Source organism: Arachis ipaensis, chromosome B7 (genome assembly GCF_059453495.1).
Source record: "Arachis ipaensis isolate K30076 ecotype BB chromosome B7, ASM5945349v1, whole genome shotgun sequence".
Lineage (NCBI taxonomy): Eukaryota > Viridiplantae > Streptophyta > Magnoliopsida > Fabales > Fabaceae > Arachis > Arachis ipaensis.
Genome location: NC_142442.1, coordinates 82,129,253 through 82,141,669, shown reverse-complemented (window position 1 = coordinate 82,141,669; position 12,417 = coordinate 82,129,253). Strand labels below are relative to the sequence as shown.

General features: G+C 38.5%; 1 non-coding gene across 1 annotated transcript; it reads right to left on the bottom strand.

Annotated features, from left to right (window-relative positions):
• Positions 1–11,855: 11,855 nt before the first annotated feature.
• Positions 11,856–11,962, bottom strand: LOC148553162 (small nucleolar RNA R71). The gene has a single exon (XR_015893939.1). It is a non-coding gene; the product is annotated as a small nucleolar RNA R71 (small nucleolar RNA).
• Between the last annotated feature and the right edge of the window lie 455 nt (positions 11,963–12,417).

Here is a 12,417-nt window from a genome sequence, read left to right as displayed (position 1 = left end):
GAAGAGAGACTCAAGAGGCAAGCCAGTTCAATTGAGAAGGCCTGACCTCAAATCCGTGGCTAGGGGATGGTTGGAGTTTATCCAACGCTCTATCATTCCTACTAGCAACCGGTCTGAAGTTACTGTTGACTGGGCTATCATGATCCATAGTATCATGATTGGAGAGGAAGTAGAAGTTCATGAGATCATATCTCTAGAACTATACAAGGAGGCTGACAAGCCCTCCACTTTGGCAAGGTTAGCCTTCCCTCATCTCATCTGTCACCTATGCAATTCAGCTGGAATTGTCATAGAGGAAGACATTCTCATTGAAGAGGACAAACCCATCACTAAGAAGAGGATGGAGCAAACAAGAGAGCCCACTCATGGACCTCAACAAGAGCATGAGGAAATTCCTCATCAAGAAATTTCTGAGATACCTCAGGGGATGCATTTCCCACCATACAAATATTGGGAGCAACTCAACACCTCTTTAGGAGATTTGAGTTCCAACATGGAGCAATTAAGAATGGAACACCAAGAGCACTCCATCATCCTCCATGAAATCAGAGAGGACCAAAAGGCCATGAGAGAGGAGTGATGAGCGGATAATTTATACGCTTTTTGGCATTATTTTTAGTATGTTTTTAGTATGTTTTAGTTAGTTTTTATTATGTTTTTATTATTTTTATTTAAAAATCACATTTCTGCACTTTACTATGAGTTTGTGTGTTTTTCTGTGATTTCAGGTATTTTCTGGCTGAAATTGAGGGACCTGAGCAAAAATCTGATTCAGAGGCTGAAAAAGGACTGCCGATGCTGTTGGATTCTGACCTCCCTGCACTCGAAGTGGACTTTCTGGAGCTACAGAAGCCCAATTGGCGCGATCTTAATTGCGTTGGAAAGTAGACATCCTGGGCTTTTCAGCAATATATAATAGTCCATATTTTGCCCAAGATTTGATGGCCCAAACTGGCGTTCCAATTCAGCTTAAGAATTCTGGCGTCAAAACGCCAGAATTGGCACAAAAGCTGGAGTTAAACGCCCAAACTGGCACAAAGGCTGGCGTCTAACTCCAAGAAAAGCCTCTACACGTGAAAGCTTCAATGCTCAGCCCAAGCACACACCAAGTGGGCCCGGAAAAAGATTTCTGCATTAATTACTTACTTCTGTAAACCCTAGGCTACTAGTATTATAAATAGAACCTTTTGCTATTGTATTTTCATACTTTGATAGACCTTTTCACGTTTGGGGGCTGGCCTCACGGCCATGCCTAGACCTTGTTCTTATGTATTTTCAACGGTAGAGTTTCTACACACCATAGATTAAGGTGTGGAGCTCTGCTGTTCTTCATGAATTAATGCAAAGTACTACTGTTTTTCTATTCAATTCACACCTACTTCTTCTCTAAGATATTCATTCGCACACAAGAACATGATGAATGTGATGATTATGTGACACTCATCACCATTCTCACCTATGAACGCGTGCCTGACAACCACTTCCGTTCTACATGCAAACAAGCTTGAATGTGTATCTCTTGGGTTTCTAATCTAAGATTAAAACCTTCGTGGTATAGGCTAGAATTATTGGTGGCCATTTCCTGAGATCCGGAATGTCTAAACCTTGTCTGTGGTATTCTGAGTAGGATCTGGGAAGGGATGACTGTGACGAGCTTCAAACTCGCGAGTGTTGGGCGTGTGACAGACGCAAAAGGATCAATGGATCCTATTCCAACATGATCGAGAACCGACAGATGATTAGCCGTGCGGTGACAGCGTGCGTAGAACATTTTCACTGAGAGGACGGGAAGTAGCCATTGACAACGGTGATGCCCAACATAAAGCTTGCCATGGAAGGGAGTATGAATGATTGGAAGAAGGCAATGGGAAAGCAGAGGTTCAGGAGGAACAAAGCATCTTCATACGCTTATCTGAAATTCTCACCAATGAATTACATAAGTATCTCTATCTTTATTATATATTTTATTTATCTTTTAATTATCAATTCTCCATAACCATTTGAATCCGCCTGAATGAGATTTACAAGATGACCATAGCTTGCTTCAAGCCGACAATCTCCGTAGGATCGACCCTTACTCGCGTAAAGTTTATTACTTGGACGACCCAGTGCACTTGCTGGTTAGTTGTGCAAAATTGTGACAAAGTGTGATTCACGTTTGAGAGCACCAAGTCTTTGGCACCATTGTTGATGATCACAATTTCATGCACCAAGGAGCAACAAAGGCAAGGAAGAGACATAGGGGAGCTCAAGCACTCCATAGGATCTTCAAGAGGAAGAACTAGCCACCATCACTAAGGTGGACCCGTTCTTTAATTTCCTTGTTCTTATTTTCCTATTTTTCGATTTCTATGCTTTATGTTTTATCTATGTTTGTGTCTTTATTACATGATCATTAGTGTCTAATGTCTATGTCTTAAAGCTATGAATGTCCTTTGAATCCTTCACCTTTCTTAAATGAAAAATGTTTTCTGAAAAAGAAAAAGAAGTACATGAATTTCGAATTTTATCTTGAAAATAATCTAATTATTTTGATGTGGTGGTAATACTTTTTGTTTTCTGAATGAATGCTTGAACAGTGCATATTTTTGATATTGTTGTTTATGAATGTTAAATTTGTTGGCTCTTGAAAGAATAATGAAAAAGGAGAAATGTTGTTGATAATCTAAAAAATCATAAAAATTGATTCTTGAAGCAAGAAAAAGTAGTGAAAAACGAAGCATGCGAAAAAAAATGGCGAAAAAAAAAGAGAAAAAAGAAAGAAAGAAAAAAGCAAGCAGAAAAAGCCAATAGCCCTTTAAACCAAAAGGCAAGGGTAAAAAGGATCCAAGGCTTTGAGCATTAGTGGATAGGAGGGCCCAAAGGAATAAAATCCTGGCCTAAGCGGCTAAACCAAGCTATCCCTAACCATGTGCTTGTGGCGTGAAGGTGTCAAATGAAAAGCTTGAAACTGAGTGGTTAAAGTCATGGTCCAAAGCAAAAAGAGTGTGCTTAAGAGCTCTGGGCACCTCTAACTGGGGACTTTAACAAAGCTGAGTCACAATCTGAAAAGGTTCACCCAGTTATGTGTTTGTGGCATTTATGTATCCGGTGGTAATACTGGAAAATAAAATGCTTAGGGTCATGGCCAAGACTCATAAAGTAGCTGTGTTCAAGAATCAACATACTAAACTAGGAGAATCAATAACCCTATCTGAATTCTGAGTTCCTATAGATGCTAATCATTCTGAACTTCAAAAGATAAAGTGAGATGCCAAAACTATTCAGAAACAAAAAAGCCACTAGCCCCGCTCATCTAATTGGAACTGAGCTTCATTGATATTTGGAATTTATTGTATTTTCTCTTCTTTTTATCCTATTTTGTTTTTAGTTGCTTGGGGACAAGCAACAATTTAAGTTTGGTGTTGTGATGAGCGGATAATTTATACCCTTTTTGGCATTATTTTTACATAGTTTTTAGTATGTTTTAGTTACTTTTTATTATATTTTTATTAGTTTTTATTCAAAAACCACATTTTTGGACTTTACTATGAGTTTGTGTGTTTTTCTATGATTTCAGGTATTTTCTACCTGAAATTGAGGGACCTGAGCAAAAATCTGATTCAGAGGCTGAAAAAGGACTGCAGATGCTGTTGGATTCTAACCCTCCTGCACTCGAAGTGGATTTTCAGGAGCTACAGAAGCCCAATTGACGCGCTCTTACTTGTGTTGGAAAGTAGATATCTTGGGCTTTCAAGAAGTATATAATAGTCCATACTTTACTCGAGATTTGATGGCCCAAACTGGTGTTCAAAGCCAGCCTAAAACTTTCTGGCGTAAAACGCCAGAATTGGCACCAAAACTGGAGTTAAACGCCCAAACTGGCACCCAAGATGGCGTTTCACTCCAAGAACAGCCTATGCACGTGAAAGCTTCAATGCTCAGCCCAAGCACACACCAAGTGGGCCCCGAAAGTGGATTTCTGCACTATCTGCACTTAGTTACTCATTTTCTGTAAACCTATGTTACTAGTCTAGTATAAAAACAACTTTTAGATATTTATTTTATATCTTTGGATCACTTTTGATCTTTGATCATCTTATGTAACTTTGACACTTTGGAACCTCCATTGGAGGCTGGCCTCACGGCCATGCCTAAACCTTTTTCACTTATGTATTTTCTACGGTAGAGTTTCTATACCTCATAGATTAAGGTGAGGAGCTCTGCTGTTCTTCAAAAATTAATGGAAGTACTATTGTTTTTCTTTCAATTCACGCCTACTTCTTCTCCAAGATATACTCTTGTACTTAATTCAGTTAAGTCAGAATGAAGGGGTGACCTGTGACAATCACCCACTATCTTCGTTACTCGCTTAGCCAAGATCCGCGTGCCTGACAACCACAAGCGGTCTACATGATGTTCAACGTAGTCATTGGACGACAGCCGGAGTATATTCTCTTGGATATCTAATACACGGACCGAGTCCGTGAGATTAGTATCTTCATAGTATAGGCTAGAACCATTGGCAGCATTCCTGAGATCTGGAAAGTCTAAACCTTGTCTGTGGTATTCCAAGTAGGATCTGGGAAGGGATGACTGTGAAGAGCTTCAAACCTGCGAATGTTGGGCGCAGTGACAGTGTGCAAAAGGACAAGGGTCCTATTCCGACGCTAGCAGGAACCGACAGATGATTAGCCGTGCGGTATCTGTACCTGGTATTTTTCATCCGAGACGAGAAATCCGATAGTTGATTAGCCGTGCAGAGATCGTACCTGGTATTTTTCATCCAAGAGGATCATACAGCTTGCCATGGAAGGGAGCACGCATGGTTGGAAGAAGATACTAGGAAAGCAGAGGTTCAGAAGCAACAAAGCATCTCCAAACGCTTATCTGAAATTCTCATCAATGAATTACATAAGTACCTTTATCTTATTTTCTGTTTTATTTATCTTTTAATTATCAAAACCTCATAACCATTTGAATCCGCCTGACTGAGATTTACAAGATGACCATAGCTTGCTTCAAGCCGACAGTCTCCGTGGGATCGACCCTTACTCACGTAAGGTATTACTTGGACGACCCAGTGCACTTGCTGGTTAGTTGTGCGGAGTTGTGAAAAGTGTGAATCACAATTTCGTCCACCAAGTTTTTGGCGCCGTTGTCGGGGATTGTTCGAGTTTGGACAACTGACGGTTCATCTTGTTGCTTAGATTAGGTAATTTTATTTTATGTTTAAGCCTTGTAATTTTATTTTTGAAAAAATTCAAAACAAAAAAAAAGGGGTTTGTTCTTCAGAATTTTTAAGAATGAATTCTAGAGTTTCATGAGATATGTTGAAGCCTGGCTGGCTGTTAAGCCATGTCTAATCTTTTGGACTGAGGTTTTCACTTATCTTTGCAGGAGCCTTTTGGTTCCATCAATTTGGCTGTTGTATGTAATGCTCTGCTAAAGCTTGGCTGGCCATTTGGCCATGTCTAATTCTTTTGGACCGAAGCTTTAGACTAACATTGCATGATTCCTGGAATTCTTATTAAAAATTTTGTATTTCTTTATTTTCTTTTTCCAAAATAATTTCGAAAAATACAAAAAAATTTAATAAAACCATAAAAACCAAAAATTTTGTGTTTCTTGTTTGAATCTAGTGTCAAATTTTAAGTTTGGTGTCAATTGCATGTTTTAACTTTTCTTAAAATTTTCGAAAATATATGCATTGTGTTCTTTCTTGATCTTCAAGTTGTTCTTAATGATTTTCTTTGTTTGATCTTTAATTTTTCTTGTTTGTGTCTTTTCTTGTTTTTCATATGCATTTTCAAATTCATAGTGTCTAAACATTAAAAATTTATGAGTTTGGTGTCTTGCATGTCTTTCTTTTCTTAAAAATTTTCAAAAACATGTTCTTGATGTTCATCATGATCTTCAAAGTGTTCTTGGTGTTCATCTTGACATTCAAAGTGTTCTTGCATGCATTTTTTGTTTTGATCTTAAATTCTTATGTTTTGTGTCATTTTGTTTTTTTATCTCTCCTCATTAAAAATTCAAAAATAAAAAATAATATCTTTCCCTTATTTCACTCATAAAATTCGAATTTTGGGTTGATTTAGTCAAAAAAAAGTTTTAAAATTTAGTTGTTTCTTGTTAGTCAAGTCAAAATTTCAATTTAAAAATTCTATCTTTTCAAATCTTTTTCAAAAATAAAATCTTTTTCAAAAATAAAATCTTTTTCATTTTCCTTCTTAATATTTTGAAAAAATTTAAAATTGATTTTCAAAATTTTTTTCTTATTTTTATTTCATATTTTCAAAATTATTGCTAACAATTAATGTTTTGAGTCAAAAATTTCAAGTTGTTACTTGCCTATTAAGAAAGGTTCAATCTTTAACTTCTAGAATCATATCTTTTAGTTTCTTGTTAGTCAAGTCATCAACTTTAATTTCAAAAACCAAATCTTTTTAATTTCCTTTTCAATCTTTTTCAAAATAAATTTCAAATCATATCTTTTTAAAATTTCAATTTCAAAATCTTTCTCTAACCTCTTATCCTTTCAAAAATTGATTTTCAAATATTTTTTAATTAACTACTTGACTTTTTGTTTGATTTTAAAAGTTTACTATTTCTTATCTTTTTCAAAACCACCTAACTACTTTTCTCTCTCATTAATTTCGAAAACTAACTAACAACTTTTTCAAAAATCTCTTTAATTAATTAATTTATTTAGTTTTCATGTTACTTTTTTTTCTTTTCTTAATTTTCGAATTCTAACTTAATTAATTAAAGAAAAATAAAAATATTTTTCTTCTCCCTCTTTTTAAAATTCGAAATTCTTCTCTCTCATCTCTCTATTTATTTTATTTATTTACTAACACTTCTCTTCTTCTTATAATTCGAACCATCTCCCTCTCTCTGTGTTCGAATTCTTCTCATTCTATCTCTACCTCATTCTTCTATTCTTCTACTCACATAAAGGAATCTCTATACTGTGACATAGAGGATTCCTCTTCTTCTCTATTCTCTTCTTTTTCATATGAGCAGGAACAAGGATAAGAACATTCTTGTTGAAGCTGATCCTGAACCTGAAAGGACTCTAAAGAGGAAGCTAAGAGAAGCTAAAGCACAACACTCTGGAGAGGACCTAACAGAAATTTTCAAAAAAGAAGAAGTTATGGCACCCGAAAATAACAACAATGGTGGAGATGCAAGGAAGGTGCTTGGTGACTTTACTGCACCAACTTCTGACTTCTATAGAAGAAGCATCTCAATTCCTGCAATTGGAGCAAACAACTTTAAGCTTAAGCCTCAATTAGTTTCTCTAATGCAGCAGAATTGCAAGTTTCATGGACTTCCATTGGAAGATCCTCATCAGTTCTTAGCTGAATTCTTGCAAATCTGTGACAATGTTAAGACCAATGGGGTTAATCCTGAGGTTTACAGACTTATGCTTTTCTCCTTTGCTGTAAGAGACAGAGCTAGGACATGGTTGGACTCACAACCTAAAGAAAGCCTGAACTCTTGGGAAAAGTTGGTCAATGCTTTCTTGGCCAAATTCTTTCCACCTCAAAAGTTGAGCAAGCTTAGAGTGGAAGTCCAAACCTTCAGACAGAAGGAAAGTGAATCCCTCTATGAAGCTTGGGAAAGATACAAGCAATTGATCAGAAGGTGTCCTTCTGAAATGCTTTCAAAATGGAGCATCCTATGTATATTCTATGATGGTCTGTCTGAATTGTCCAAGATGTCATTAGACCACTCTGCTGGTGGATCTCTTCATCTGAAGAAGACGCCTGCAGAAGCCCAGGAACTCATTGAAATGGTTGCAAATAACCAGTTTATGTACACTTCTGAAAGAAATCCTGTGAATAATGGGATGACTCAGAAGAAAGGAGTTCTTGAGATTGATACTCTGAATGCTATATTGGCTCAGAATAAAATATTGATTCAGCAAGTCAACATGATTTCTCAGAGTCTAACTAGAATGCAAGCTGCATCCAGCAGTACTAAAGAAGCTTCCTCTGAAGGAGGAGCTTATGACCCTGAGAATCCTGGAATGGAAGAGGTGAATTACATGGGAGAATCCTATGGAAACACCTATAATCCTTCATGGAGAAATCATCCAAATTTCTCATGGAAGGATCAACAGAAGCCTCAACAAGGCTTCAATAATAATAATGGTGGATGAAATAGGTTTGGCAATAGCAAGCCTTTTCCATCATCTGCTGAGCAACAGACAGAGAATTCTAAGCAGAGCCTCTCTGACTTAGCAACAATAGTCTCTGATCTAACCAAGACCACTCACAGTTTCATGATTGAAACAAGATGTCACTGGACAACTCTGCTGGTGGTTCCTTACATATGAAGACAACGCCTGAAGAGGCTAATGAGCTTATAGAGATGGTTGCTAATAACTAATATCTATACACTTCTGAGAGAAAACCTGTGAACACCGGGACTACTCAGAAGAAAGGAGTCTTGGAGGTGGACACATTGGACACCATTTTGGCTCAAAACAAGATCCTACCCCAGCAGATTAGTGGTGAACCAATTCGAATTTCCCACAGCTTAACCGGCAACTGCACCGGGTCATCCAAGTAATACCTCAGGTGAGTGAGGGTTGATCCCACGAGGATTGTCGGACTGAGCAAGCAATGGTTGTCAAGTTAGACTTAGTGATTCCAGGGCATTTTGGCCAGTTTCACTGACCTTTTCTTTATTGTTTTTAGGGTAGTTTCATGCATTTTCTTAGGGAATAAGCAAGTTTTGGGTAGAATTTCACTTACATCTTGATTCAAGCATACATTGTGCACTTTACATGATTTCATGAGGATTTTACATGAATTGTATGACAAATTGGATGATGCATTTCCCATGACTTGGACTAGAGCTTTGATGCACTTTATTACTTGATTTCAGGACAAAGGAAGCAAGGAAGAACCACATTAGTATCCACGTTAGTCTAACTAACGTGACCTCTAACGTGGAATGGGAGCTAACTTGCAAAGTTAATGAGAAAAGTAATCGCCAATAACGCCCTCGAAGCCATAATAGCCCACGTTAAGAGTCACGTTAACTAAGTTAACGTGAACTCTAACGTGGAAGAAAGAAATGAAGTCAACGTTAGTGACACTTACCTTTGTCACTAACGTTGGACCAAGCTCACAATTGGCCACGTTAAGAGCCACGTTAACTTAGTTAACGTGGACTCTAACGTTGAGAAGCAAAAGAGAAGCCAACGTTAGTGACACTTACCTTTGTCACTAACGTTGAGCTAAGCCACAATGAGCCACGTTAACTCCCACGTTAACTTAGTTAACGTGGAAGCTAACGTGGAGGGAGCAAGAATCGCCAACGTTAGTGACACTCACCTTTGTCACTAACGTTGGAATGAGCCAATGTGAGCAACGTTAACTCCCACGTTGACTTAGTTAACGTGGAAGCTAACATGGATAAGGGAATAATGAGCCAACGTTAGTGACACTCACCTTTGTTACTAACGTTGGAAATGGCTATCATTGCTACGTTAGAAGCCACGTTAACCTAGTTAACGTGGACTCTAACGTGGGAAGTAGGGGCACATTGGAACGTTAGTGACAAAGGTAAGTGTCACTAACGTTCTCGAAGGATTGGCAAGCTTACGTTAAGAGCCACGTTAACCTAGTTAACGTGGACTCTAACGTAGGGGGAAGGGAAGACTCTCAACGTTATTGGGAAAGGTGAGTCCCAATAACGTGTGCGAAGGACCAAGAGGCAACGTTAGTGGTCACGTTAGTGCCACCAACGTTGAAGTTGATGTGGACCATCCCTGGGTGAGGAACGTTAGTGAAAAAGGTGATTGTCACTAACGTTCTCGAACCCACACTCTCACTTAACGTTAACGCCACTAACGTCCTGAGCTAAACACCCTGCCTACTTCACACTTTCTCTCTGCAAGTAAAGCTAAGCCCACTGCAGAAGATAACTGCTTCAAACTCAAGATCCAAAGGCCCATATCCAAGACTTGAAGAATCAACTAGAAGATCAGAAGAGTAGTATATATAGGGGTAGTTTTGAATTAGAGAAGGAGCTTTTTGGGGGATTGGAAATTGGGAACTACTCTCTGTATAATTTACTTTCTCTGCACTTCTAGTTCTAATTTTTCATGATGTATTCTCCATCTTTATTTTCTATTTCCAGAGCTATGAACAACTAAACCCCTTTCATTGGGTTAGGGAGCTCTGTTGTAATTTGATGGATCAATACTAGTTTTCATTACTCTTCTTTTATCTTTTCTCTTTATTTTACTAGAAAGCTTTCAATCTTCATCCAATTGGGTAGTTATCTTGGAAAAGAAGCTATTCATACTTGGATCTCTTCTAGAAGAGGAATGAAGAGATCATGCTAGAAATGCTTTCTCATGTTGGACCAAATTGGGTTTGGTTGGATATGGTGACTATAATCCTACTAACACTTGATTTGGAAATGCATGTGGTATAAGCAGTGACCATACTTCATCTATTCTCATGAGCAATTGACCAAGGAATTGGCTATTGATCAAGATTTGAGAAATTGAATTGCCAAGGAATTGGAATTCGATCACTTAAGATTGCCAAGGAGATCAATGAATGCATTGATTGAGGAAGAGATGAAAATGAACTTGATCCAGAGAATGCAACATCTTCTAAGCCCAATGAATCCCCATCTCTGATCTTACCCATTCTCTTTAAATTCTGCAATTTACTTTTATGAGCATCTTCCCCATTCCCATTTACAATTCTGCAATTTACTTTCCGTCATTTACTTTGAGCTCTTTACTTTCTGCATTTACATTTTCTACTATTTACTTTCCCGCCATTTAATTTCCTGCAACACTCAAAGCAAATTCTGCTACGCTCATCTAGAACATTCCTCTAATTAAAGTTGCTTGACCAATCAATCCCTGTGGGATTCGACCTCACTCTATTGTGAGTTTTTACTTGACGACAATTCGGTACACTTGCCGAGGGAGATTTCTTGAGAGACAAGTTTCCGTGTGCATCAAGTTTATGGCGCCGTTACCGGGGATTGATTTTGTATCAACAATGATTAAATTGGAGGATAACTAGATTGAGCATTTTTTTTTCTTTTGTTTGATTTAAGTTCATTTGAGTAATTTACTTTCTGTTCAGTTATTTTCTTCCCTTCCCACTACCTATTTTCTTAGTTGTTTACGATTCAGTCCACTAACCCACTAACTGTTTGATATATTGCATCACTCACACTAACAGCATTTCTAACAAGAATAGTCTCTGCCTCTAGTTCCTTGCTTGTGCCTTGTTGGTTGTATGACAGGGAGAAGAAGCAGGGATTCAACTTCATTTGATTCTGAACTTGAGAGGACCTTCCTTAGATTAAGGAGGGAAGCAAGAGGAAAGAGAGTAGTTGGTGCTGAAGAAGAGGAAGAGTACTCTGAAACAGACATGGATGAAAACATGGAGAACCATCATGAAGACGAGGCTCACAACCATGGCAGAGAGGGTCTAGCAAATCATGCTGGGCAAGAGAGAAGAGTTCTGGGTTCTTACATCAACCCAAACCCAGGAAACTGTGGGAGTAGCATCCAAAGGCCAACCATACATGCCAACAACTTTGAACTAAAGCCACAGCTCATCACCCTTGTTCAGAACAACTGTTCATTCGGAGGGAGTATCCAAGAAGACCCCAATCAACATCTAACCACCTTCCTGAGGATATGTGATACTGTGAAGTCTAATGGTGTTCATCCTGACACCTATAGACTACTTCTGTTCCCTTTCTCACTCAAGGACAAGGCATCTAAATGGTTGGAATCCTTCCCAAAGGAGAGTTTAGCAACCTGGGAAGATGTGGTAAACAAATTCTTGGCAAGATTCTATCCTCCTCAACGGATTAACAGGCTGAGAGCTGAGGTGCAAACATTCAGGCAGCAGGATGGTGAGATTCTATATGAAGCATGGGAGAGGTTTAAGGACCTGACAAGAAGGTGTCCACCAGATATGTTCAATGAATGGGTGCATCTACATATTTTCTATGAAGGCTTTTCTTATGAATCAAAGAAGGCAGTAGACCATTCATCCGGGGGATCTCTGAACAAGAAGAAGACCATTGAAGAAGCCATAGATGTCATTGAAACTGTAGCTGAGAATGACTACTTCTATGCTTCTGAAAGAGGCAACACTAGAGGAGTGATAGAGCTGAACAATGTGGATGCACTGTTGGCCAAAAATAAGTTTATTACCAAGCAGCTGGCTGACCTCACCAAGAAGATGGAGAGGAACCAAGTGGCAGTAATCACCACCTCATCAGCAACCCAAGAGGGAGTGAATGCTGAGGCAGAGGAGGAGCAAGAACAAGCCAACTACATTGGAAACTCACCCAGGCAAACCCATGATCCGTACTCCAAAACCTACAACCCTGGATGGAGGAATCACCCAAACTTTGGGTGGGGAAATCAAC